The sequence below is a fragment of the Aphelocoma coerulescens genome, chromosome 12 (assembly GCF_041296385.1).
Source record: "Aphelocoma coerulescens isolate FSJ_1873_10779 chromosome 12, UR_Acoe_1.0, whole genome shotgun sequence".
Lineage (NCBI taxonomy): Eukaryota > Metazoa > Chordata > Aves > Passeriformes > Corvidae > Aphelocoma > Aphelocoma coerulescens.
Genome location: NC_091026.1, coordinates 15,094,948 through 15,122,869, shown reverse-complemented (window position 1 = coordinate 15,122,869; position 27,922 = coordinate 15,094,948). Strand labels below are relative to the sequence as shown.

Genomic DNA, 27,922 nt, shown 5'->3' with positions numbered 1-27,922 from the left:
CCCAAACTCTTATTGTTTATCTTTGTAATGTAATTTTTGAGCAAAACAATGCTTTTACATTCTTATTTAAATGTTATCATCAGCTCTCACTAATGGAGTGGTTAAGAGGTTATAGCATTTTACCAGGATTTACCAGAGTTTTCTCTGGTTTTGATCCTCAGGCAATATGACTCAGATTTTTGTGAGATGCTTAACTTCCTGGCAAAAGAGGTATAGAAAATAAATCAAGCTTTACCATTGTAATTAAAATAGTATTTTCAACTTTAAAGTGTTTTTGTCTATGTGTTTATACAGCATACACAAATTCTGCTGGCTTTTTCCTACGGTGGAAATTCTATTCATGTCTTAAAAAAAAAACCTGGTCCTCTGTATTGAGCATACATTAATATGATCAATAGAGATATTTTTCACATTCCATTGCAAATATTTATAAACTACGCACCACTGCAATTTACTCTAAAATGTATTTTCTCTCACAAGGGTTTCCTGTTTGTCATGGTATTTATCCAACTGGAAAACACTGAAAAACGGGAATGTGTTAACAGAACAAGCTAGAAGGATACAAATCATCCTCTTTCTTCCCCTCTGTGGGAATAATGTGAATATTTATAGATCTGGAAAGCTTACAGGAGTCTGTAATAAGTAAGAGCAGAGCCAGTCTTTGTGCTGATGTAATTTCTTGCTTTGACCTGAACATCCATCAGTTAGGAGCTGTAGCACCAAGGAGACCGAATCAAATCAGTCATTTGCACTTAAGCCAAATTTGTGGGTGTGTTTTCCATTAAAATTGCAGTAGAGCAGGAAAAAGTTACAGAGCCCCACAAGGATAACGCTGTTTGCAGCACAAGGCAAAAAAGACACTTGAATGCCATTGTCCTGGGGAGGGGGAAGAAAGTGGCTGCTTGTTTTTAGACATTGCTGTGAAGTTGCCTGGGTCAAACACAAGACCTATCTGACAGGCTTGTCTGGGGCAGCTAGCGGTGCTCCCGTGTGGAATTTAGCAGGGTTCCCAGGCCTTGGAAGCCGTCATCTTTTGCCAAACTGTTCTATGTGCAAGGTGGGTAGGATTTTATGAGAAGTGAGAGCATGCTGATAACACAAAAGAGGAGGTTCCAGTGAGCTCCTCTCACTTATTGAAGCCAACTGATGGAGCGGGGAAAGGAGGAGGGTTAGCACAATCCAGTGGGAAAGCAGAGAGCAGAAAAAGCACTTCAAAGCAAAGGCTGAGCAGGGGTCAGGAGCAGTGTCAGGTCCAAAGAGAAATGGAGAGGGGAAAACCTGAACTCCCTGCAACTTCCCTGACAATGAGAGCAGTGTCGGGTACTAAAGGGAAGAGGGGAGGCTGGCTAAAACGGATACACCACAGGGAAAACATTAGAGAAATCTGAAAGAAAGAAAACTTATTGTGATTTTAAAAGTAGGGAAAGGAAAAAAAGACAAGCAGGGTATCTCACAAAAAAAAAAGCCAGTGAAAGCTGTCGTGTTGTCTTGTCTTTTCTGAGTTTCCAGGAAGCAGGTAGGAGCAGGGCTCCTGAAAGTGAGTGGGAATGTGCATGTGTCTTGTAAGAGGAGATGCAAGGTTGGGGTTTAGCATAGCTCATTCTTCATACAACTCTGTCATGCAAAGGTTACACTGGAGTTTGTTGTTGTTGGCTTTAGGACTGAAAGCCTAATTCTGACTGGGACAAAAGTCACTCTTTCTGTAATATGAGAACAGCCCAAGTTAAAGCTGCAGGATAGCTCCTCAGTTCCTTGTTCATATATAGCCAAAACTAATCAATAAAATATATTTAAAGACTCACTTGGGATCATAGATCTTATAAAACCTTTCTAGAATGTTTAGCTTTTACCGAAGTGTATTGCCTGAGGATGTTCTGTGGGCATGAAGCAACTGCATCCTACAGCAGCAGGTCATAGAAGAATTGGGAAGCTATCTGTTATAAAATGTCCTTAGTAAAATAATGTATTGTCTCAGGATGGAGGCAAAGCAGCCTCAAGCAAAGAACATAGGGCAGGAGTAATGGATTGTGTTAAATCTGGCTTTGGAAGGGGAGACAAAATAAGTGTCGAGCGTGACACAAGATGCACTGGGGTCACATCCCCACAACTGACTGCTGTGTCCACATGCAAGGGCTGATAGGAACTGGGGTATAGGGCATGTATGTGGCCACACATGCAGGAATGACAAGCATTCCCTTCAGGAGAAGTCTGACTAGCTGATACCAAAGCAGAGAGGAGGTTCCTACTGACTTGTACCAAAGCACTGGTCCTTTGCCTGGCTGCTGGCAAGCTGCTTGGCAAGCTCTCAGGGAGTCTGGGTTTCCAGGGCCTGCTGGCTCGGTGCCTCTCAGCCATTCAGACTGCTCCTGGCTCTAGTATACAGAGGTTTAGATAGATGTGTGTCCCAGCAGCTGCCTGGGTTGAGGGTACCCAGCTCCATGGTTTCCATTTGGAGAAGCCAGCAGTCTGGCAACCTCTGCTGTGCCCTTCTGACAGCCTGGGGACAGGCTTGAGGACACCTGGCTCCCTCTTGGGCTACTGGAGAGAAAAGATGAGTGCCTGGCAGCTCAAGGGACCAAAAAATAGGAATCTCAGCCATTCTCTAATTTGGAAAAACTTAATATTGTTTTGATGGGTTTTCTTTCTCATTTCCTATCTATAAAGAATGCTCTAATTTCTGGTCTTCTCTCCAAAACAGAATGATGATAATTTTATTCCAAACTTCCCATGGACTAAATTTCAGTCATTCTACCCTCCAGATTAATCAGATTCTCTTTTGCATGTCTGTTGTCCAGACCACAGTCTCTGTTTTTCTGTGCTTGTCCAACTGATCCCTCTGGCCGAGAACAACCCCAAAATACAATAAGATCTTATGGTTAAGAGAAAATTCCAAGTTACGGAGCAAATTGACACAGAAAAATTCAGTGTCTGAGAGCATCAGTTATGTTAATAATTATCGAAGGAGGAAGAATCAGTATGGGAGATTGTGGCTTCCCCTCTCATTGTGATGATTTCTGAGCCAGAATCTCAATGATGAGGTCATACTGTCCCCAATGAAAAGGTGAAATACATAAAAATTTAAGAGAATGGCTGTGCACCAGTGTTCTGCAGTGTGGTGATGCGATGTTGTTACTGTATTTTTGTATGTTTGCACACTAATGGTTCATCCCTACCTTCCCCACTTTGATTCCCAGTTGGTTTGCCCCAGATCCAAGCCTCTCCCCCAGTGCTCCCAGTATGGTTATCCCCTCCCTTTGTTCTGGCTCCTTCCCTCCCAATTGCCCAAACCTCTCGTGGAGTTCTGGATTGTTCTGTGTCTGTCACCCGAGCCCTCCCTAATTACCCTAATATGGTCCCCGTCAATCCCCCAAGACCCTGCTCCCTCGGATACCTCCCCTCTTGAAAATCCCCTAAACCTTGACGCCCCATTGGGGCTTTTGACCCCTCTCCCTCCACCCACCAAGACCATTGGACCAGATGTGAGTCCTTCCCTCCACCATCCCTCCCTCCTGATCCGCCTATTGGTCCCTGGTTGGGTTACTCCCCTTGTTCAACCCTCCTTATGGTCGCTCTGCAACTGTTGCTTGTTTACCATGGATCCCCTTCAATAAACCTGGACTACCTCCCGGGGCAAGCCTCCCTGCTACTTTTTGTCTTTCCCTTGGTGGAGGGCTGCTGATTGCCACAGTGCCTGGAGCCCTAGCTCCCCCGGGTAGAGCGGAGGCTTCAGAGGAGCAGCTTTAAAGCTCCGTGCCTCCAGCTGCTCCCCACTCCTGCCGCACACCGCTGGAGCCGGCCTGGGCAGTGGACAGCAGCGGTCACTGCGACACTGCAGTGTATTGGTTGTTAAGAAATCTTCAGCTACAAGGGAGTCAGGAACGACTATCTTGGTTTGTTTTAATGTTGTGGACTGCTAGATACCTGCAGGAGGAAAACATGCTGTGTGTTCAGAGCAAATGCATGGACCTTGGAGATTGCTGGGTGTCTTGACCCTGGAAATAACACCTGGGATGGTAGTTCATCACTCCTGTGCAGACAATAGCCTTGTCCAAAATCTTCAGTTTTCCCCATGCTAGTGTGGGTGTCCTGACTCAATTCTCTCTGCCTTTCCTTGCTACCAGGGGAAGTGGTAACATGCTCAAGAATCTCATCTGTGTCCTGGCTGACATGCCTTGTCCTGGGATTGCCAGTCTGGTGCCTGCAATAACTCACAGCAATCTTAATCTGTGGCTTTTGGGAGCTGATGAGGTTTGCACCTTAGACAGGCAGCACCTTAGACATGACAGGATGTTCTAGAGAGTCTATGCTGTATCAAAAAAAGAAAGGATCCAAAAATGCTCCTCCACATTAAGAAGTTCAATTATTAAAGGCTCTCCATTTCAGGGGATCTGTGATAGAGCTTTTGGGAATTTAAGTTAGTAGGTCAGGTTGACATGTCATGAGTGCCCCTTCTCACACTGCAGTATTATTTTTAATCAAACTGTTAAAAAATAATGCTTTTAAAAGAAACAAAAGCCACTTCAGGAGAACATTGTGTTCTGAAGTACCCCAAATAATAATGCTGCTCCAAATTCCTGCTCGGTGAGGAGACCAGGACAAGCTTGGGACTTCCTGTTATGAGACCTGAGCCACCGCCACTGATGAGAAATGGATGGGAGTCTGTAACAACACAGGCAAGGCTGCTCTCTAAAACTGGCCCTTTACATAACCTGGGGTGTCAGCAATACCTTTGCTGGGGTTTGTTTTAATAGCTCTCAGTAGATAGGACTGATTGGCAGTGGCGGGGCTCACACCCTGCCTTGGAGGAGTAGTCTGGAGCGGGCAGTGGCACTGTGAACCTCCACACCCTGCCACCAGCATGCCCAGGCCTGCCACCAGCACGCCCAGCCCCGAGGAGACCACATTCCACTCATCCCCCATGCCCTTTGGCTCCTGCTCTGCCTGCTGAGCCTGGCAAAAAGGCCTCCAATTACTTCTAATTGCAGTGACGGTTTTGCACGAGGTCGGACACCGTCCACTGCGGCTGGGAAGGAGCAGCCACCTCATTAGGCCACTGCTGCCTGTCAGTGGTGGCTGCTCTGTCACAGCTAATGGGGCTCTGTGCTGCACAGATCTGCATCCCCACGACAGCTGCATGGAGACCATCATACAGAGGTGGTCAGAGACCTTTGGGTGGCCCCACTGCACCCACATGCTCCTCAATCCTGAGGTTTCTTTTCTTTACGGGGCGCAGCGCTGTATAAAATTGAGTGGTCCAAGGACAGATCCACTACAAGCCAAATTAAGTTGTAACCTCTGACGTGGTGAAGAAGCAGTCCCCTTTCCATTTTTATGTTGTACCTGCAAAAAAGGCTTGTGAACAATATAGTACAGCTTGAGTTTGTTCAGGTTAGAAGAAATCTGGGGATTGGTGGGTTGTCTGAGGGATGGATACATACACAAGCAAACAAGGGTTGTGGAAAGGTGGGAAGCTGGAAGAGGAGTAAAATCATGTGTGGAGGAGAGCTGGCCTGATCTCCCACCCCCAAGAGAAAGAACAGTTCTCTAGTCCCTAGAATTACTTCACCTAAAATCATGGCTAAATAGTCTCAGAGGAGCTGGGAGAAGGAGCCAGAGAAGTGTAAATTACCATTGCTTCAAAAAGCCATGGTTCTAGAAAGAAAAGCATGTTCTACAGAGAATGGCAGCACTGAGAACAGCTCTCTTACTTTTGTGCAGCATAACTACACAGGGATGATTTTTGTGCTGTAGGATTTTGAGTCACTTGCTGAAGTTTGAGGTGTCCAAAAGTGAATGGGGTTTATGCATCTGATTTCAGGAACAGGATTTTGCACTCCCTAAGATCAGACATTCATTTCAGAAATGGTTACTCAGGGAAAGTATGATTGCACACCTTGTTGTTGCAGAAATTTTAGTTGCATGTCAGTTAAAAGTTGCAGAATGCAAACACAGCTTTGGGGTACCCTGCTATGGGCTCTGTGTGTCTCAACACACAGGGAGATGTTAATCCCATTTCTAATGGCCTCTAAGCAACTGTGTGCCTGCTAGCAGCAGCTTCCTAAAATGTAGTCACAGAGATGTTTCAGGCGTCTTCCCTATTCTTCTGAGGCATTGGATAACACAAATGCCTCTTACAATGGTATTTAATAGCTCACTGCTTTGCAATTCAAAAGCAGGCAGTAATAAAACACCCCTAGAATGTAGAAGCTCTTTCTCCACCCTGCCAATAAACTCTTGAATTACTTGCACATCACATTTAATTCTTTTATTGTAGCAAAAAGAAAGTTCAGCTGATGTGCTCATTTAAGCAAGATGTTGGTGCCACTCTTTTCTACCCCTTGGTGCTGCATCCATCCTTAGTCTCTAGGAATGTGTTTTTCGATGCAATTGGATTTAGGTTGTTCACTGGTTGGTTTTTATGACCTTCCTTCTACTCCAGCAATTTGGTTCCTGGGGGCAGCAGGTTTCCTCTGGAGACAGGTCCTTACGACATTCTGTTGGTTCCCTTCTCCCTTCTGTCATTGCCGTCTGCTCCCTCTCCTGTTACTTCTTCCTTTGTAATGGCTGTTAAAGGAGGAAGGGGCCATACAATACACTGGACCCTCAGCCTGGATTGTTGCTCTTAATTTTGTAGAATTGTTGTGTAATGCTGAAAGAATGTGAGCAATATTTATGGTATTGTGTATTACAATAGCAGCCAGAGGCCCAAAGCAAACACAAGGGCCTTTGTGCTTCCCATCATGCAAACAGAAGTCCTACACCATGAAACATCAAAATGTACAAGACAAGCATTGAGCTGGGGAATGTCCAGTCACTGGGAGTTTCCCACTTCTTAAGCACTCACATTTTGAGACTGAGATGCTCTCTGTAGAGCTGGAATAATAATTTCCTCTGTCCATGTTGTGTTGAAATCTTTGTTATATGTTAAAAGTTTGTCTGTTCTGGTGTTGAGCAACAATAAACAACACTTCATTTTACTTTTCCTTTTAATATCCCCTTTTCTCTGAGACTATGTTTGCATACATTCACTTTCTCCTCACCTCCCTCTCTTGTTTAAGCACAGATCCACAGCAAATCCATCAATCCCAAACCAGCCATTATACCTTTTTTCCTCTTGAGGAATGCATTTATGTGTGTAGCAAGGTTCACCAAGCTCACTAAAGCTTAAAAATCTGTGTGATTGCTCACATTTACATAACCAGATGTAAAACTGGCTGAACACCTTTCAAAACAGCGCTAGAAACCTGTGCTTTACCTTCTGTTTTGTTTAGGGAAACCAGACTTAAAAGAGTGTGTTGTCTTCCTTTGGAAAGGTTTTGCCTTTTATGTTGATCTAAGCTGAGGTGTCTTGAGGGTAGGTTAATGCACTGCAGGACTTGGGACAGCCCAAAGCTCTGGGGGTCTGGAAAAGTCAAGCATGGACTCATGAATTCTACCTCTAAAAAAACCTGCTTAATGCTCAACAGACTCAAATAAGAAGTATTTTATACTGTAGAACTTAGACCACAGGAGCAGAGAGTGAAAGATTAAGGGTTGGTTCAGTCTTGGAGAGACTGTCCTAAGCAGAAAGAGACAGGAGATCACAGAAATTAAAGGATGGCTCTAATGGGGTTTTAGTCAGCCTCCCCTGCACATTCTGACTCTTCAGCTGCCAAAAGCTCAGGAAGCTGAGAGTATTCCCATCCTGAGGAACCGAACTGTAATGCAAAAAAATCACTATCCTTAACAGAGAAATTCGCAACTCTTACATTAATCATATTCTGTATTATATTATGAGGCCTTTGCATCTCACAGCTGTATCAGGGTGACCACAATGAAACAGTTGAAGTGTAATGATGCTTTACAGTTCATTTGGTAAGTCAGAGTTGTGTTATCAGCTTAGCAAAAACTGATAAAGCAAAAAAGGTAAAACATTGTCTTTCTTTTCTGAAGAGACCAGTTTTGCATTTTAAAAAAATAAAGAAATCTTGCAATTAAAGTAGATGACTGAAGGCACTGTAGTACTTGCAGATATTGGGGTCATGTGCTGCCCTGTGTAAGAGAAGGACCCTCTTGCCCTGAGAACTGGGCAAAGCCTACCAGTAGTGCATATTTGACCTGTATCTTTCTGGAGACCAAAGATGACAAGGGGTACTCAGAGTTCCCATTCCAAGCACAGCCTTGTTCAAGACTCTGTGGGTGAACATGAGCCCTAATTGGTGTTTTTACCCGTAAAACAGCTCAGGTGAAGAGCAGATTCTTGGCTTGGCTTTCTCCCAGCTTATGGGGTACAGTTCACTTGAGGTAAAGAACGTCAGTCATTGTTCTCTGCTGGCAGAATGCCTGGGAAACAGGGTACACCTGGTTACCAGAAACCTTTGATGGATCTTTTCCATCAGTTAAAGACTACATGAAGAGCTGCATTTTTCTAAATCTGGTGTAGAAAGTGTATGGAAAACATTTGAAGAAGGCTACCTGGCAGTTAATGCTGGTAAATGTTATTTTAAAGCCTTTGATAAGGACTCCAATGTTGCATTAGTAACAGATGTCATGAGGACAAAACCAAATGTCAACAGGTTCTCAGAGTAAGGCAGTAAAGCCTTAGGTACATTCTGTTACCTTAAGATGAATTTTTGTCTTTGTGGCACTCTTGTACTAACCGGAAAGTCAGCTTTTGAATAGGATGTGATGCTCATATTAAAAAAAAAGAAGAAACCAGCATCTACAGCAGATACAACAAGTGAAATGTTTTTCCATTTCTGCATTTTTGTTGCTGAAACTGTGGGGTTTTTGTTGGGATTTTTTTTTTTTTTGGCAAAAACATAGTAAGAGAATGTTTGGCACAAAACTAAGTAGTCTTGTACCCTAAACATACATGATGGGCTCCAATAAGCTGTGGATGTATTTGACTGGGAGTAAGGTTGCAGGGTGTGCCCCATAAGAAAGCAACATATTTTGGACAAAAGCAATATTTAGAAATGGAACTTTCAAGGTCCTTCTGAGCTTCTAAATCTTTTTGTCTCTGACAGGTGTGTTGACACAGAACGTGCTTTTTGAGCTCTTGCAAGGTGGAACAATATTTAATATTCATCAGGGTTTTGTAGAAAAATATTATATTGCTGCCTGACAATTGGTATAGAAATATTTATTCCTTATATAGTAACATGATTAAAAATGGTACGTCAGGAAATGATGAAAACTCCTCCTTACCATGTTTTTCCATGGCTGCCGTTTCATTTCAGATTGAACATAGGAAGAACCCACAGCTACGGTTACCTACTGGTGCCAGAAGAGCACAATCCTCTTTCACCTTTTCTTGCACTGTTAATGGTCAAGTATGAATCACAGTTACTGCTGGGTACACCTTTATAATGATGTATGGTGTTCGGACGTGCATATCTGTAATTAATGAGAGGGAGTTGCATGGCTAATTCCCTGTACACTGCTGACATCCTGTCTGCAGCTTTGTCCCTGATCTTTTACTTACGTGCCTCCAACAGCCGGTTATTGCATTACATCCTTGTATTATATAAATAAAGCCTTGACCTTTGTCCTTTGCAATATTGGTTCAGTGCAGTCTTAATTCAATTTAGAAAAGAAGCCTGAGCATTAAAACCATTTGAATCTCCTTACACACCTCAAACGTTGATGGGACTATTTCTACTTAACAGAAAGCACTAAGGCTAAGAAATGCCTTCTAGCTTTTTGTCATTGACAAATGAGTGTGTGTTCCTTCACATTGAAACTATGCAGGAAGCCCTCTCTGGGCAGGGAGTACACGTCCTCCTCCGCATTGCAAGGCAGCATGGGTCTACAGAAACTGTTAGCAATGCAGTATTTTGTTTATTATTTCATCAAACAATTCTGAAACAATAACCCTTTTGAGGCAAGTTCCTCTCCCTGCTGCAGGCAAATCTCCAGTGCTTTTCTTATTTTTCCCCATTACCACATTCTATAGCTTATTTAAGGCTTATGTGTCTGCATCCTCCCTGATAAAGCCGGGCTGACACTAGAAATATTGCAGTGCATTAAGACAGACAGCTCGTGGGTATACTGGTTTTGGAAGCTCAGGTCCTCTCCAGGAAAGGTCTGATCTCTTTTCCCTGTCACTATCCATGTGGTTGTGTTGGGTTTTTTTGCAATGTGTGTGTTAAAAGCGGAGGTAAACAGGGTGCTTATGTCTCTGGGTGTCTAAACCCTGTTACTGTTGAGCTTCAGCTCCCCACTGATTGAAAATGGGTATAAAGGTGTTTAATTATCTTCTGTGGATATTTTGGGATAAATTCATTAAAGATTTATTAGAGTATTAGAGCTAGACACAATATGGCTTTTATTAAAATCATCATGATTGTAATGCTGTTAGTACCTCCATGCAAATCCTAGCAAAAGTAATTTTTTTATAATGAGGAGAAACAGATCCTCTAATTATCCAGAAAAACTCAAATTAGCACCACAAATAACTGCTAAAAGTTGAGACTGCATGATGTGAAGTGTAATTGATTTTTAATATGGTAGGGCACAGCTGCTGTTAAGTGATGTACAGTGTCATTTTCTCCTGTTGGATGTTTAGTAATGTTTTGAAGAAACCTGCATGTGATTTATACCATTGCTAGAGATTTGGGGGAGCAGAAGCCCGAGAGAAACAAGAAAAGGAAAACAAACAGTTTGCTTGAATTTTTCATCCATTGCCACTTCCACTTTTTCTTGTTTAGTAAGAATTGGCTTTAAATCAGTTTTATATTATTTGTAGATTTTAAACTGAATGCAGTTACAAAATCAGAACTAAGAATTTTTATTTTTATTTTATTTTTCATTTCAGATTTTTACCCTTAGTAGAGGAAAAAAGGATTCCTAGCAAACCTCTACTTCTCCTTTGGGAGAAATAAAATAAACCTTGAGCACTGATAAGCTGATTTACTCCATTTAGGTTCCCCCTGCCCTTCACTTTTGGGACAGTTATGTGTAAGCAGTGATTACATGAAGCTGCCTGGATTCCATGTAAATGATACATCTCTGGCATATGGGAGTTTTTGTAAATCACTTAAAGCAAGGCATTCTTCTATGCTTGGCAGAGGAAGGATACAGAGAGTTTTTGTACCTCAGTTGCATCAAATTGAATATTTCTTTAATCACGTTGGAGAAGAATGCACTTGATTGCATTCTGTGAGTTGTGCAGTTATTGGTTTTGGGTAGACCAGGTGGGTAGTGCATGACCTGACTCCTCACTGCCGCTACCCAGCCACCTCCTTGAATCTACCAGCTCTTCTCCCTTGGGCAAGACCTGCTCCACTGGAGTAGTAATTGTGCAACAGTCAAAAGAAAAGAATGTGAGGGAATAGCCATTAATAAAAAAGTTGGCAGCCTCCTGTGAGGAGAGCTATTTTCACATGAAAATCTTCTCCACAGTAATGAAGCCTTGCTTCACTTGAAGTCTTAACAGGTAATTGCTCAGAAGGTGATTTCCAGGTAAAGATTTTTTTTTTTCTCCTGAATGAAGGGTGAATACTCTCTATTTAAAAACAGACCAAAAGCACAGACTGTCAAAGAATTAGTACCTAGTGCAGAAGTTTAATGCTTGCAGTTTTTCCCTAATAAGATGGTAAAAAGACAGTAACTCTTATATAACAGATTATTAATCCTCCAGAAGAGAGAAACTGATGAAAACTTGTGACTGTTTCTGCATATGGCTATGTGGTGACATATTTAATTTTGAAGTCTACCAAATCTGAACCTTCCCTCCCCTTTTTCATTTACAGAAAACAGTGAAGGTAAGGCCAGAACTAGAAAAGAGATATTGCGCTGTCATCAACTTAGACATTTTCCTGGGAAATACTATGAAAAATATTAAGGGAAAAAAATGCATTTCACCATTTTAGTATGCTCAGTTTTCACTCATAAGCTCAAAGATTAAAGTAGTCACTTTAATTAATCCATTCTCAATCCCCAGTCAAAAACAGTGGAGTGGAGCCCTGTTCTGCTGGGGTATTAAATTGACAGAGTACCAGAAAGCTCAGAGCAATCACAATCCTTGGCCTCAGTTTATGAGCTACTTACCAATTTGACAAATGTAATGCCAATTTGACAAATGTAACTTTTTCAGTGAAGGACTCATTCTGATGTAATTGTGTTTTCTGATAGTGGGGAGAAAGGAGTTAAAATGCTGCTGCTGCTTTCCCTCTGAAGAAGGAGCAGTGGTGCATCTGCAGCCAGCCTTACCCTGGTGCTTTGGCGCACTGTGCTCAGCATAGAAGGGATAAGCCTCTCCCAGGAGGCAGACAGGGTAATGCTATTAATTGGGAGCAAGAAATACTCATCCCATGTTTGGAGTGACTAAAGCAATGCGTGACATCCTAAACCAACAGGATGAACACATCTCATTCCTACTGAGCTCTACAAGCGTGTTGGGGCAGAGCTTTGCCCATCCTATTTTCATTGAATCCACATGTTAGAGGCTTTATTTTCACCATGGTCAGCAAAATCTCTGGATATACATGTCTGCACAACACAGGTGCAAGCATTTGGTTTATCATCCCCATCTGGAAGTGTGGCAGCCTGGGCTGGGAGCCGCGCTTTGTGTGCTGAGGAGTGGAACTTGGCCTGGGTGACACAAACAAAAATGGACTTCCCAGCTGCAAGCACTTCACATCTGGTGGGACCCAAGCAAGTGCGTGGCTGCCTCTGCCCATGTGTGTAGATATATCACATGTAAACATGAATCCAGTTAATTTTCACACACTTGTTACAGCTTCCCGTGTCTCAGCAGAGGGCTCTGAGAGCCCTCCTCCTTCCTGATCTTGCTGAGAAAGCCTGGATTTATGACAACTTAGACTGTTCCTTGGACACACACTGGGACAGATAAAGCCAGAGGTGGGACAGTGGCTTTATCGCAGCAAGAGAGCGAGATGAGCCAGGCTGGGGGCAGATTCAGCCTCATCAATCCATATTGTCATCTTAATTTATCAGCCACTGCCACAGAGAACAGGGAGCCAGACTGATAGAAGGGAAAGGCTTTTTTAAAGAAAGACCAAGGATGTCATAAAATGTCTTAAATTGGGAGGAAGGGCTTAGTTGTCAATCAGTGCTTTCCTGCTCACAGTGTTCCTGGCATGGCTTTCTAGATAAGCACATCCCTAAATACAGTATCTGGGACAGGAGGTGATTTGTCTCCCCAGTTTGATGCTTGCTCTTTTAACCAGAACCATGGAAGAGGAAAACATCTATGATTTCTCATATGTGATTTTTTTTTGTTGTTTTTCCTGTGAGTATCTGGGGTCCATTGGAAGCAGCAGCAGTGCTCTGCTAGTGCAGCAGGTAGCCAAACGTCAGGAGAGGAAAGCAAAGAAGGAAAAAGTTGCTCGGCTGTGCGTGGGGATCTGTGAGTCCTGCCAAGGTTCGGGATGCCAGGGTGTGGTGCTCTGCCGGGGTGGTGGCCCTGGGTGCTGGGACCAGGCTCTCCTTCCTGTTAGTGGGGGTGTGGGGCAATGGCCCCGACCTGGCCAGTGAATCAGAGCCCGGACTCGCCCTGCAATCAGCACCACGGCGCTCGGGAAATGAGCCACCTGTCCCACTTCCTCTCATTTAATGGGTTTATCTTTAAGTGGAAAAGGCTATGATATTTGTTCCTTTTTCTCAGGGACTTCATGTGCTCTGGAGATCCCTGAAGGATGGGGTGAGGTAAGAACAGCCTCAGGGACCTTCCTTTGGGAACCACGTCCTGGTATCTTCACTCAGCACCAGGCACCAAAGCTGAGGCTGTTCATGGGATACACATGAACCAAACTACTGAGAGCATGGCAGAATCTCCTGATGCTATCTGAGCTTCCTTTCACCACGTTCCCAAAGAGAGCAGTGGAAACTGCTGCTGAACAAAAAAACCCCATCCTCTTTTTTTTTTTTTTTTCCAGGTCAGAATAGCTTTGGGAGGTGGTTCTTTAACTCTCACTGAACTTTTGCCAAACCAGTAGTGTTCTCAGAGAGGAATGTCGAGTGCTTAACTACAATAAATTTTAGTCAGAAAGAGAATAAATAGCACACCACCACATGTGCCAGAACAAAACCTGTCTGTGTGGTGTTTGGGTAGGTTTTAACCATAGCTCCACTTAAAGGATGTGTACATTATACTGCTTTCTGTGGGGAAGGGAGGGAAAGGAGACTCTCCCAAAACTGGAAATGATGCACACAATTTCATTTCACCTCTACATAGGTGAGTGTAGGTAACTGGAGAGATTGGTCTTACCTGCATGTCCTTCATTTTACCTGCTTATCACTGTTTGCAAAGCTCTGAAGATACAGAAGTAAAGACAAAATGGACTGAACCTAAAATACCAAATGTTGTCACTTCTGTGATCTCAGAAGCATGGGAGGGTTTGGGTTGGAATGGACCTGGAGACCATCGCATTCCAACCCCCTGCCATGGGCAGGACATCTTCCACTAGACCAGGTTGCTCAAAGCCCCATCCAACCCAGCCTTGAACACTTCCACGGATGGGGCATCCACAGGTTTTTGGGTTTTCTGGGCAACCTATGCCAGGGCCTCACCACCCTCCCAGTAAAGAATTACCTATCTGCTGTGACTATAATCTTGGTGGGTATTTTTTTCCTTTAAATCCTTTTACAAGGCCTGAAGTTTTAACCAATGAACACAGTAGAGATCTGTAGACACCCATCTAAACTCAAGTTATTCTGGATTTCTGATCTTTCCTCTCTCCACCTTTTCACCCTATTTTTAAATATCCTTATAAATCCTTATTTCAGCCATTGTTCAGGAAGTAACTAACAATATTAACATAAACCATGTAAACAAGGCAGCATTACACAATGGCAATGTCTGACACTATTCATTGATATTTCTAGCTATGATAGTTACCTTCTCCTTGTTGCTGCCTACTCAGAGAGAGCCGCCCCTCCCCGAGACTGGTCAAACAGCCATGTGCTCTGAAACCCCTTTGTTCCAAAGCGGGGGCAAAGCTGAAAGTAACTCAAACTCTGGAGCAGTGTCCGATTGGCCAGTTACCCCACGTCCGCCCCTAGCTCTCCCCTTTCCCTTCTCGTGAATAAAAGAGAGAGCTCAGAGTGGGCCTGCTCTCTTTGGCTCTGCTCCCTTCTGCTAACTTCTCCTGTGTGTCTCTGTCTCTGACTGAAAGCATCTAATTGCAGGATTAAGGCATAAGCCAAGGGCTGTATTTCTACCTCTTTGCTTCTGCTCGTGGTATTGGCTTTGCAGCTACCATTTATTTGCCACTTTCAGAGCTACTGAAGTGCCAGATTGCCTGTGCCATCCCTCTAGATGGCTCAAGGTTTTCTGAGGCACTGAACTGAGAGCTTAGCCAGTTAAATGCTGTATTTCCACATCTCCTTTCTTGAATTTTATTTTGTTTGGACTGTACCCATTCTTTTCTTTCTAATGTTTCAGATTTTTCCAGTTGATGAATGTAGGATTTCATTCTCTGTCTTACAAAATATGGACCAGCCTGGCTTTTCTCATTAACTTCTTTATTAGCATAAGCACCACCACCTGTAACATTCATCATGTGAGCAGCAGCATGATGCTGGGAGCTGGATATAATGGATAACTCATATTCCCTCTTAGAGTTAAATGCCAGGATGGAAAGATATTGCAAGTTCAGCTTTCAGGACAGGGTTTAGGGGTTTTTTTCTTCAATTATTTTGTAGGAGTACAATAAAAAATAGTTAGGGAGCTACTCTTAAGAGGCTGAAATCCAAAGGAGATCAAACTCTGGCTCATTTGGCACAGGGATGCCAAGCAACCATGCAGGACTGGAAACTTCTCATTGGTAAGAACGGTTAGAGTAAAATCAAAAGAAGAGAGTCTTTTATTCAAAGTCATGCAATTTATTACTCCACTATAGGTTCACCAGAAGAATATAATACCTTGCTGTAATAGTAACTAGGAAAATACTTTGAGGTTTTAAAGCAGGATGTGCAGTTCATGCTGGTTACTGAATGATAAATGATACAGGCTGCACAGAAAAACTATACAAACACATTATTTCAGCTAGCACAGCAAAGCACTTCAGATATAAATTAAAAATAACCACAGTCTTGTGGTCCCTGTCAGTTATTTACAAGCCTCTTGAAATAGTTCCTTATCTGCCTTTCTCATAAGAAATTAGGCAATTAGAGTGTAAGTCTGAAGCCAGAGAACATCAAATAGTGAATCATTATGGCATCATTACATGGGAAGTAGGAACAAAGGGAAGGCCAAAAGAAAACACAAAGGTTTTTCATCTTCAGGAAATCTATTTTAAATTAAATTGAAATAAAAGCCTTAAATAAGTTTAACGTAATTCTGAGGAAAAGGCAATTGCACAATGAAGAGGTATTTGCAGTCTGAAATTCAACTTTGTGCTGTTCGGGATATTTCTAAACAGGAAAAAATTTTCCTGTCATTGAACTAGTCACAAATCTTTGTATAGGAGTATCTTTCATGAAAGAGAAAGATAAATGTGTTCCAGAAGTCCGGTGACTCAGGAGTTTCATAAGTTGGGAAAAAAAGGAAATATATCAGTGTATATGCATTCCTTATTAACTCTTAATTGCATAGTAAATGTATGATCAATATTTATGTATTTTTGAAAATGCATTGTGTAACAACTATCAGAAGAAAGTCTTTCAGGACCAATAGAGTTGGGATTTTGAGAGTTGTGGGTATTCTTGTTCTGGTTTGGGTTTTTTTCACAAATTGAATATTGACTTAATTTCTTCTCTTCTGATTCAGCATTGGAGCACATTTCAAGATAATGAATGTGTTTTAGTTTTCTTTTCAGGGTCAAAATTCCAGCTTGGTTAAAAAAGCATTACATTCCCTACAAACCAAATCAGACATTCAAAATATATCCAGCTCCCCTGAGCATCAAAAGCAGGAGGAATCAGCAAGTCTCAGGCTTGATCCTAATTTGACAATTTTAAAGTAACATCTTTTGACATTGTCTGTAACAGATGCAGATAAAATGAGCCACTGGTCTTCAGGAAAGGAGTTGTTGATATCCTCTTCTGCTTGTGCTCTATAAAAGATGAAATCAGAAAACTGATCCTCACACTCACCAAAATTGCAGTCTGACCACGACAGGCAGGACTGATGGCTTTGATTGCTGAACTCTTCACACAGTCCTCCCCTCAGCTGCACTGCTATTCACTGGAGCAATTGGCCATCATACCTGGGCAATATTCTGTCATGTAAAAAAAAAAAAAAAAAAAAAAATTGTCCATTTAAGTTTTTAGTTCAATTATTTCTTCTTTTAAATAAATTGTGTCAAGGCAGGGCAAATTGTGTGGAAAAGACACTATTTGAACAGACTCAGATTTGCTAAAACCTAGTGACTCTTTTAAGGACACCTCTGTATCCTGTATTTAGTATTGGTCAGTCCTAAGAATGTGATTATACTTGAGTTTGCTCTTGAGTACCCACCTGAAGAAAGAGAACCTAATATTTTTTCCTGACCTCAAATGTGCTGTAAGGCAATAAATAGCTGAATTTCATTTTGTGAAGGATGAGAATGCTCTGAGGCAGTTAACGTAGTTCAAAATATGTCATTCTTGATTTGAGAAATGGCAGGGTTGAGAACTGAGTATTTTGGGTAAATTGAGTACTGGGTCACCAGGTCTACATGAAACAGAGGTGAGAAATATATAGGTAATACTGACAGCTGGCAATCACATGCCACTGTTCACAAAGGACAAGCTATAGCAAATTGAGTCAAGAAAAGGAAATCCTTGATGTTACTCTGAAAAAAATTATTAAAAGCAATTTTAGAATATTCAGCTTGGATTCAGAGCAAAACATATTACTTCTAATAAGGATGTGAACATTTTAACAACAGTATTTAACCCACTCTTTGTATGGACTCACACCACTTACAGAAATGGTGAGGAACCTCTCACCATCCTATTGAGAGGTGAAGGCAATAGAGATGCTGAGCAAGATGATTTTTTGCCTTTTCTTTTTATCCCTTTTATATACCTTTTTATAGCTTTTTGTATTTTTAGTGTTTTTTAGCCTACATTCTTAGACTTATTTTGTTAAGCTAGGAGACTAAACATCTTAGAAGCCTCGTAGTTAGGGATCAGAAAGCCCCAGACACCAAGGTCCTCTCCAGAACACATTTTGTAAACTAAGAACCATCCAGGGGGAAGGTTCCTTGGGGAGGGGGGCTCACTCAAGCCTCTCATTGGGGAATCTTTGGTAGACATGCTAATTAGTAAGACCTATAATGTTATACCTGATCTATTGTGTGTGTGCACTGTGGGGTGCATTTCAGCGCATTCCACCTGGATGTGGTGCACCTAAGGATCCTTAAAATAAATACTGAGGTAAAACCCCTTTTTCCCTTCTAACCATCTTTGAGTCTTGATTTTAAGACCAGGAAAAGGCATCAAGGGGACTTGCTGAGCAAATTCATTTTCCAGTTTAGAAATACCAAACAGCTTCTCAGAGCAAGTGTTAGTTATCTCCTTTCTTGTGTTGTGCCTATTTTTGAATCCTTTCCTCTCAATAAACACATGAGCTTCACTGTTTGTTGTGAGGAAAAGTCTAAGTCACGAAATGTGAATACTACTAACTTACACATTTCTAAGGGCCTGAGAGAGAATGAGGATCCATCATGCAAGGTGCTGTCTAAACATGTAACTAGTACTTAGAGTCTGAGTAAATAAAACAGCAACAGAAAAGCAGTAATTCACAACAACCCAGAAGAAGCAGCAAGAGACTGGAGTCAGTCCAGCTGCTCTGAAATCTCGTCCATTGCCTTTTCCACTGGATATTGCTGTACTGACATCTTGGATCGTGCAAAAAGTATAGGATGATATATACGAAATGGGAGGCTTATCACAGTTATCTCTGCAATGTCTGGCACCAGAAGGATTTAAAAAACAGACACTGAATTATAGAGGCATAGCTCTATCCCGAGCATGTCTGTTCAGCACAGTAATGCGTAACTGCTTGATTATCGTCAATGAAATCTTCATGCTGCTACTCATCTCTACCTGTCTCCAAATACATTGAGATCAGTGTCTAGATTTATTTCTTGCTCTTGGTCTCAGGTATAGCAATTAAAGAAATGTTCTGTATTGCTGAGAGCACCAGATGTGTGCAGTGGAGCATCCTATACTGACAAGCATTTTGCTTTTAATATTTCCTTTGGGTACACATCGGCTTCTGGTTTTATTTTTCTGTTTATACTTTGTTTTTCTGTTTTATGGCACTATTTCCTTGATGGAGTTTTCCTGTTTCTTGCCTTGGAGAATGGTTTGGGGTAGCATGGATTATGGCACAGCAGCATTAAGAGTTGTCTCCTGGTTTTGTTTTCAGTTTTTTAAGGTCATTTTAAGTTCTTTATTTGACTGTTCCTGTATGGAATAAACAATGAAAAATATCCACTGATTCTGAAACCTGAATTGTGAATCATGCTGATGTCTTCCTGGACCGTCTTGATATCTCTCTTGTTTTCCTGGACCTGGGACCAGACTTAACATATATATGACAAGATTTCTTTAGGAGCAAGGCTTTTTAGTCACGGAAGTTTCAAGCCTTCTTTTGCCTGCACCCTAGAAATGGTGGGCACCTAGAAGGTGGCAGGTGATTTTCCCTCAAAGTCTGTTTGCAGATTTTGTCCTCCGGTCTAACTTTCAGATGGTTCTTCACTGCAGAGTGGAACAAGATGCTGAGTTGCAGTCTCAGTGCTGGAGTGCAGCAGCAGGCATATTCTAATGATTTAGAGAAATCTGATCTATTTTTCTCTGGGATACTGTTGGGGCTTAGGATTTTTCCTTTTGTTTCTTTTTCTCAGGGAATTTTCTCCCATATGGTGCTAGGAGACAATAACAACCAGGTACTTAAGAGAGACAAAAGAAGTTGCCACAGCTCAGAAGAGGGGTGCAGCTGGTTACTCTCTCTTTACCTGGGGGTTTCTCTGGGAAGGGCAGCAATATGGTGAGATTCAGGCTGGGGGAAAAGGTTGGGTGCAGCGCCAAGTGTTCCCTTGCTCTCTTGTCTTTGGAGGAGGAGGGTCAAGCTGCTGCTTGGTGGGGGAAATCACTGCCACCGCCAGAGCTTAGCCCTGCCGTTTTACCCTGCCACAGGTCAGCCTTTGTTCATGAGAGCAGCCACGGACCTTACTGGCACCTTACTGGCACCCTGCCTCACTGGAAAGGACCCTTGCCATCTGTTCGGGTGCCTCAGGGGAAAAGACTGGGACCCTGACCCGCTCCCCCTTCCCAGAGGGCGTGTCTCCCCGGCTGCGTGCAGCAGCTGCTGCACAGGAGCCCGGCCACCACTGCCCAGCTTTCTGCCACTGCCTTGGGCTTTTTCATTACACTCTAACCCATAACACCCCCCCCTGCCAGGACACCCCACAGCTCCTGCTACAGTTGCAGAGTTTCTGCTGCCTCTTGCTTGCTACCCCGAGTGAGCCCACCCTGCCGTTCCAGCTGCCGCTCTGAGATTCCCGCTGCAGCCCATTTTTGCCATCCAGCCCATCTGCCTTTACCGTGTGAGGGAGACGCGGCTGAGCTTGGGCCAGCGCCCCCTGCAGCCGCGGGGGAACCATCGCACCCACCCTGCCCGGCCGGGAGCCACCGGCGCCCCTGCCGGCTGCGAGCGGAACTGCACCGAGGGGAAAGGGCCTGACAGCCGAGAGAGGCTGGCACCGGGGTCTGGGTCTGTTTGTGGTTGCTGCCGATGTTGTTGTTTGCCTTGTCAGATATATATATACACACTAGTGAAGAACTGTTATTCCTTTCCCCATATCTTTGCCTGAAAGCCCCGTAATTTCAAAGTTCTGATAATTCGGAGGGAAAGGGGTCATATTCTGCATTTCAAGGGAGGTTCCCATCTCCCTTGGCAGACACCTGTCTTTCAAACCAAGACAGATACTTTGTACCAAATTGAGAGTGCCGTGATGGATATGACTAGCTGAGAAGAGCTACAGACTACGTTTATTCCTGTAAGTAGAGCAGAAAGTCTTTTCTGACTTCTCTAAGTGATTATCTTTACTTCCTAAAGAGTGCAATTTGACTAATTTTACTACAGTATGAGCAGTTTTAAATGTTACTTAGTGTGGTGAGTGCTATTTCTTGGAAATTATACAAGCAATCAAAAAAACGGATCTTCACACACTTAGTATTTATAAGGAATATGGGGTGTATCATGACAGCATGACCAATGGTGTCAGGGTCTAATATTGGAACTCCTTATCTCACCAAAACATAATTTATTCAGTTTTTAGAACAACGATTCAGGTGAAACCATGATAAGCAAAAGAGTAAAGCTCTGTCAGATAAAAAGCAGCACTGTACTATTTCAACTATCCTAGTTTTCAAAAGAGAATGAAATATGCAGTAATTCAAACAGACAACATAAATATTGAATAACCATTGCAATGGATTGCACTAATAGATATACAAGATGAGTAAAACCACATTTGATTTAGTACTCTGCTGATGGTGCCAGCAGATTACAAGGACTAACCTGTCTACTGCAATGTTACCCATCAAATAGCTATAATCCAAATCTTTCCTCCCCCCCCCCCCCCCCCCCCCCCCAGAAGAATAGCATAGCCAGGATAAATAACAGCCTTTACATTGTTTTGTTTCTCTGGAGACTGATCCTGATCTTATTGATCCAATTTCATGCACATGAATATTCCTGTTGATTAGGGTAGGAAAGTTTTTCACATCCACAGATCATTGGAATTTGGAGCCATAATGTGTCAAATTAATTCCTGACCTCACTTAGCTACCTGTGCATCCACTTGGCCTGGCACCACATGACAGAATTTGGGCATGAATTTGGTGTGAGAACTCTTGAAGCGCAAATAGGAGCCAGGCTCCCACTGATGGTCCCTTGAGATCAGGCCCCATTACACCCTCTCTCCTCCTGTCTTGTAGGGATGAGCATTTTGAGGGTGGAGGTTAACAGGCATTCCTAACTATGCATGGCATCCTACTCCTTAATGCTGACACTAATGGGCTGTTTCCTAGGAAATAGCTCAAAATAAAATAAATTATTTGAGAGATATTCATAGTAAAAGATTCCACAGAGATCATCTTTATATAAAACTCCTGTTACCAATTAGCTGGCTATAGATCAGGGCTCCAGGATGTGGCAGATATGATCTATTTCCCTCTTCACTGTGTGGCAAAACCTGTGTGTCCAACCCCCAAACCCCTTTCTCCTGTGTCATGCTGCCAGTTGAGTGCTCCAGAGCTCCTGCATTCCTGCCCTTGCTCTTTGGGGCCTCTTGTTCCTCTTTGTACCCTTACAGTAACATCTCCCACAGTCTAAGGATAAGTGTGAGTGATGTTAACTGGAAGATTTCTCTTTCTGTCATCATGGATCCAGGGTGGTGCAGTGTTCAAGGCCCAGAGCCTTGAGGCTACAGTTTGTTATCCCCCCATTGTGCATTTCAGAAGTGATAAATATTCTGCTTTGATTAGCTTTCCTCCACCTCCAGTGGCTTTTCAGATTGCATCTACTGGAAGAATTGCCCATGAGCTGGCATTAGTGGTGTGCCTCTAGGAAATATATTACCCAAATTAAAGTGTTTGAATTCAGAAATCTTTCCCACCTTTTTGTTGCCCTCGTTAGGGAAAAATGCTCCACTTTAACCTCCAGCTAACTGATTACCTGCCAGTTCTGATGCTGTGCTCTGAATTAACGTGGTCCAAAAGCCAACAGAGATGACTTGTGTTTGGGCATGTCACGGGAAAACAGGGAGATGAAAAGCCTTCAGAAAACTTTGACAAACAACTTGGAGTGTTTGACCAGCTATGCACAGCTGCTGCTGAATGGAGAATGCAAGTAACATGCCAAACAGAGACAGAAGGGGATCAGCAGGGAAGGCAGTTTTGGTATCTGAGCTGGACATTTTACTCTCAGGAAAGGAGAGGAAATATGCTGAATTACCTGTAGGAGGTGTGCCTGCTTTTGCTAATAGATGTACATGGTTAATTAATTCCTAACCAACAGATCCTGTACCAATGTATGCTGGAATTCTCTCTGAGGTCAGTGGAGATACATCAATGCACAGCACCTTAATTTGATTGATTGCATGCCACCCATCTAAACATGCCTTAAAGACTTGTTTGCAGAGCCACAATCTCTCTGCCCCCTCCAATTCCCTATTTGAGGTGATAATGTCTCCTCATAAATCCTGGATGCGATAGCACCAGCATGACCCATCACTTCATTACACCAGATCTGTGCAGTGCACTGAGGAGGAGTTTATCTGGAAAGAATGGATCTGGTCCAGGAGCAAATAAAGGAGTGAGGAATCTGATTATTTCTGGGCCAATTCTGTATGAGTTACAGCTTCTCAATTTTCCTGATGTCAGCTAGTTTTACTTGTTTAGTTTTCCTTCCCCACACAGGAGGTGAAATATATAGCTAGCACAGACATCTTGATGAGCTGCTGTTTTCAGGAAAGCCAACCTTAAATTCGGATCAGGTTAGGATGGAATGTACCATATTCAGTGTCATTTGAGCATTGGCTGTTCCGGTGCATGCCTGGCTTGTTCCAAAATCGGGGATCACCTCACTATCAGGATCAGGAGTGTGGTGGTTCCTCAGACACCCCTGTCTGTCTTATCCAGTGCTGCCTGGGAGGAGCAACCTAATTTCCTCATCTTTGTGCAAATGAGGAATCCTTGTACAGAGGCAATTTCCTGATGACCAGATACAGAGGACACAATATAGCATCTTTCACTGTCAGCATGAAGGGATTAAAGGAAAATGATATGTCAGGCTCTAGGCTGCTCTGCACTGCTTCAGACATGAGTGGCGGGGGGAAAGAACTATTTCTTCTGATTTATTCAGTATTTCAAATGTTTCTTTATGATTACTTCCTAGTGATTTCAGAGATAGCTGTTCTTTCTTGGGTTTGCACTAGCTTGTTTAGTCTGATGCTATATATCATTTGTTTATTTCTTCCAAGGCACTGCTTTTTCCATGTATTTACTTAATTGTTTATATTTGCTTAATGCACATCTTTCAGCAAGACATTCAGACTTCCTTCAATGATTGCTGAAATTTCTTATGTGTTCCAAAGCATAAAAATTACAGCTGTGTGTTGAGCCTCCTCTTGCAAAATTCTTCTGTGATTCTCCTGTGCAAGTTTTGCAGAGTTGATGGGCTTAGCAGGCGTAACTCTTGCAGGTGCTCTGAGGTTTTAAAGTATTTAATTGTTCTTGAATGCATAGTGTAGCTCTCCAAATACAGGACTGAGGTATTTACTGATCCCTTTTTTCTATTCTGCACATTTGAGTTATCAAATCCAGGTAGGCTGGCACTTGCACAGAGGAATTGTGAACTATGGTGGTTTTCAGCAGAAAAGGAGACGTTGCTAAGGGGAACTTGTGGGTGTGTCCTTAACTGCAGCACAGTGACAGCACTTCAGTTACTGCTTTTGGCACCTCTTTTTAGCTATGCCTGCTCTGAAGTTTAGAGTAAGCAAAAAATTCTTATTCCACAGAAACACTTATACCCTTTTGTAAAATTTTTGTTTACTTATCAAATTTTCATTTGAATTTTTTTACACTCGGGTTTTCTTTTGATTGGGAAATATTTCTGCAAGGCCTTATGGAAAAGCCAGCTGGGTGTTTTGACCTGCTCCCTCCCAGGTGAGCACCTGCCTATTCCCAGTGTTCCCACACTTTTTGGGTGCACATGTTCCTGTGCTGCATGCTCAGAACTGGTGAAAAGCTAACTTGCTTGCTTATTTAATTTAGTTTCAAATTCTTACCATACTGGGGAATTCATTCTTTTCTAGGAGCTAAAGACCAACACAGAATTCTTCCTGGTATGGGTTAACACCAGTAAGTAAGTAGCAGGTGGCATCTTCAGAAATTAAAACAAATGTCTCTTATTTCAGAAAACTGATTGAAAACAAATATAGGGCTACATGTTCTGGGGGCTGACTAAGGTATGAAGGACTTAATGTAAACACCACATATTTTTGGCCCACAGAACACAATTTCCTAGTGCCAAATAGTGAGAATAGACAGGGGAAAAATTATTACCCAGCTCCAAAGCACATTGTGAGTGCTATGGTGCTGCTGCCCAGAAGTGGAAGTGTGTAGACCCCAGTCCTGTCCTCCTGCCAGCCAGCCTGAGCAGTCAATGTTGCTGCCCTGCCCTGCTGCTGCCAGTGGGGATGGGATTCATAAAATGATTAAGGTTGGAAAAGACTTTCAAGAAAAAAAAAGTATCCAACCTTTAGATTGAGTCCACTGAAACAAGTCACTGCCCTAAGAAACTGTGCTGTAAACTTGCATCAAGTATTTGAGTGGGACAGCTGGCTTACCCAGCAGCCATATGAACTTAGTTAACTAATTTCTAATCAGGTAGAAGTTTAGATAGAATTGAGAATAAGTATTTGGATTAAGAAACAACTCTTTGATTTTAGGACTGTGCCTTTTCTGTCATGTTGTGTGAGAATTATGGTGTGGGGAGAGGAGAGCTCATTGCCCAGAGTTTTCCTTGTGGGAAGGGAAGAACCTCTATCCAGGTGCAAATGGTAAAAATCATACTTTGTCAGTTGAGGGCAGGAGAAAAATCCTCTAAAAAACATTCTACAGTGTTTTTGTCATGTTTCCTTTTAAAATAGATGGCAATTAGTCCATTCACATTCTTGTTTTGTCTGTGGTTCCTTAGTGCCAAGAAATCCGTGTGTGTTTTTATAACACACATTCATTCATCTTTGAATTTTTAAATTAATATTTTTGTCTTCTGAAAATTAAACTTGAAGTCATGCATTCTGGAATGATGACAGCCTAAATTTGTTATGAATGCCTAAAATAAAATTTTATTTTCTTATTAATAACCTCTTTCATAAAAGTAACAGCTGAGTATATATTCATTGCCAAAATTCTGAAGAATGTCAAATCACTAAAGGAAATAAATTACTAACTAGACACCTGGAATTGGAGTTTCTTGAGTAATAAACTAGCTTTTGACAGCTGCAGCCTTTTTTTGCAGGTGCAAAAACATTTTCTTCTTTTTATTTTATCTGCTTTACATCACATAATGACTAGAGTATTCCAAGTTGGTAAAACAACTGGTAGTTGAAAGAACAGGAAAATTTGCTTATCCTTTCCCATTTTATGAGTAAAAGGTGGGGGGGTAGGGGGGAAGATAAGATCAGAGATCAACCAGTTCTGATCTTGAAGAATAAGGAGCCAAGGAAAAAATAGTTCAGCTGATTTATTGCTGTTGATATTTGCACTGTTCAGTACATCAGCTGCCTTGAAATGCAAGGAATATTTTGATAATATTTCCTAAAATATGCAGGACACAATGTAGTTCCACTTAAACAATTGTGTTCTTCTGGATATTTTTGTTCAGAAGCAGCATAACACAAAGCACATATTATAAAGTCAATCAGGTGACTAAAAACTCCATGTCCTGTCTTCTCATAAATCAAACGTAAAAATCAAACCCCAAAATAAATGCTTCAGTATATAGTGACATGTGATACTAGTGTATTCTCTTAGTTAACAAAACCAAATATTAAATATCAGCTCAGAGCTACCTTTCTTTGCAATTAAACATTTTTATTAGTTGTCAGTCTCTGAGAATAACCCTTTGTCATGAATATCTGCTAGAAAGCACAACTCCAATGCAAATTAAATAAATTGTGATTTAAATCACAATTAACAAAACTGATTTAAATCAGTGATATAAATTGGTCCATCCTGCTTTAAAATTAATTAAAGATGTGCTTTGAAAGCATATTCCTATCAGTGCTCTGACTCAGTGGGTTCTCCATATCACTCAAGTTTTAATAAATCAGAGCAAGGGATGGCATTTTTATTTAGTTCAACAATCTCGATCTCTGAATTTAAGGCCACTGAAGAATAGATTAACATTTATAATTGCTAGGTTGATCAATAATGCAAATTAAAAATGGGGATTTCAAAACAAATTAGCCTTTGCAGTACATCAAGTGGAGACAAACAGACAGTGGTATCATTGAAAAGGTTCCCCTCATCCTTGAAGTCACAAATCTCTGTATTGTCCATGGTGCCTTGCTGCTCTGCAGCCTCTGGAGTCTCAATGTCCAAAAAATAAACTGTGATAACTGAAAGAACAACATGGATTCTTTGAGCTGGCAAACCCCTGCATGGGCTATTGCTGCTTTGTGTCACTCCAGGCAGATTTGTATGTTTTGGGACTAAGGCCAAATGTTAGATGTTTAGACTAGGGCCAAATGGGTTTATAATTAGATATGTACCAGCCCCTGACCTGTTAATTGAGGCTTATACCTCCCTCCATCTCCCCTCCACCTGTAATGAGACTGTGTTTTAAAGCAGTCAAGGGAAAATGGGCCTTGTGTACCCACGCATTTTCTGCTTCAATGTGTCTGTGCTGTGCTCTGCTGAGAGCCTTTCTGTCCCTCTTTGAGATATCTGATGAATAGAACAGGACACTGTGTCACTATGATCTGTGCTGTATTTATTTATAAAATTAAGAGCTTAGATCCCATCTGGAGGATACCACCCTAAGTGGTCAGCACCTCTGCATTTGCCATGTTTCTCCTCAGGCAGAAAAGCAGTCATAACTGGAGAAGATGGAGTGGATTTTGATGGCACCATATGGAATCTGAGGAGGTCCAAGACTCTTCCTTCCATGCTAAGACATCTGCAGAGGTAGGAGATGCAGACCCCTGTGGAGTGTTGTGTGGGGAAAGAGTGGGGCAATCTAAGGACAACCATGGATGGAATGGAAAGAGTGATCACCTATGAGAGCAAACAGCTTTGGTCTCTCCTCCTGCAGGTGCATCAGCTCCTGGGAAGTTCTTGCCAATCAATGCAGCTGATGCAGGAACTCCAAGCTTTCTGTGTGGTGGTGTCCCAAGGAGCAGAAGACAAGGTAACCACACTTTGGGTGTAGGCATGTATCATGTGTTTCTGACATGGCTCATAGGCTCCC

At 42.2% G+C, this 27,922-nt stretch overlaps 1 long non-coding RNA gene across 2 annotated transcripts in view; it reads left to right on the top strand.

Moving 5' to 3' along the window:
• Window positions 1–27,922, top strand: part of LOC138117623 (uncharacterized) — a 74,213-nt gene that overhangs the window by 32,723 nt on the left and 13,568 nt on the right. The window contains exons 4-5 of one of the 2 annotated variants that reach the window (XR_011154741.1): window positions 27,534–27,639; window positions 27,767–27,862. This is a non-coding gene — a long non-coding RNA (uncharacterized lncRNA). Of the gene's footprint in view, window positions 1–9,221; window positions 9,525–27,533; window positions 27,640–27,766; window positions 27,863–27,922 lie in introns of those variants that run through there. The other variant, XR_011154742.1, reaches the window with a different exon arrangement.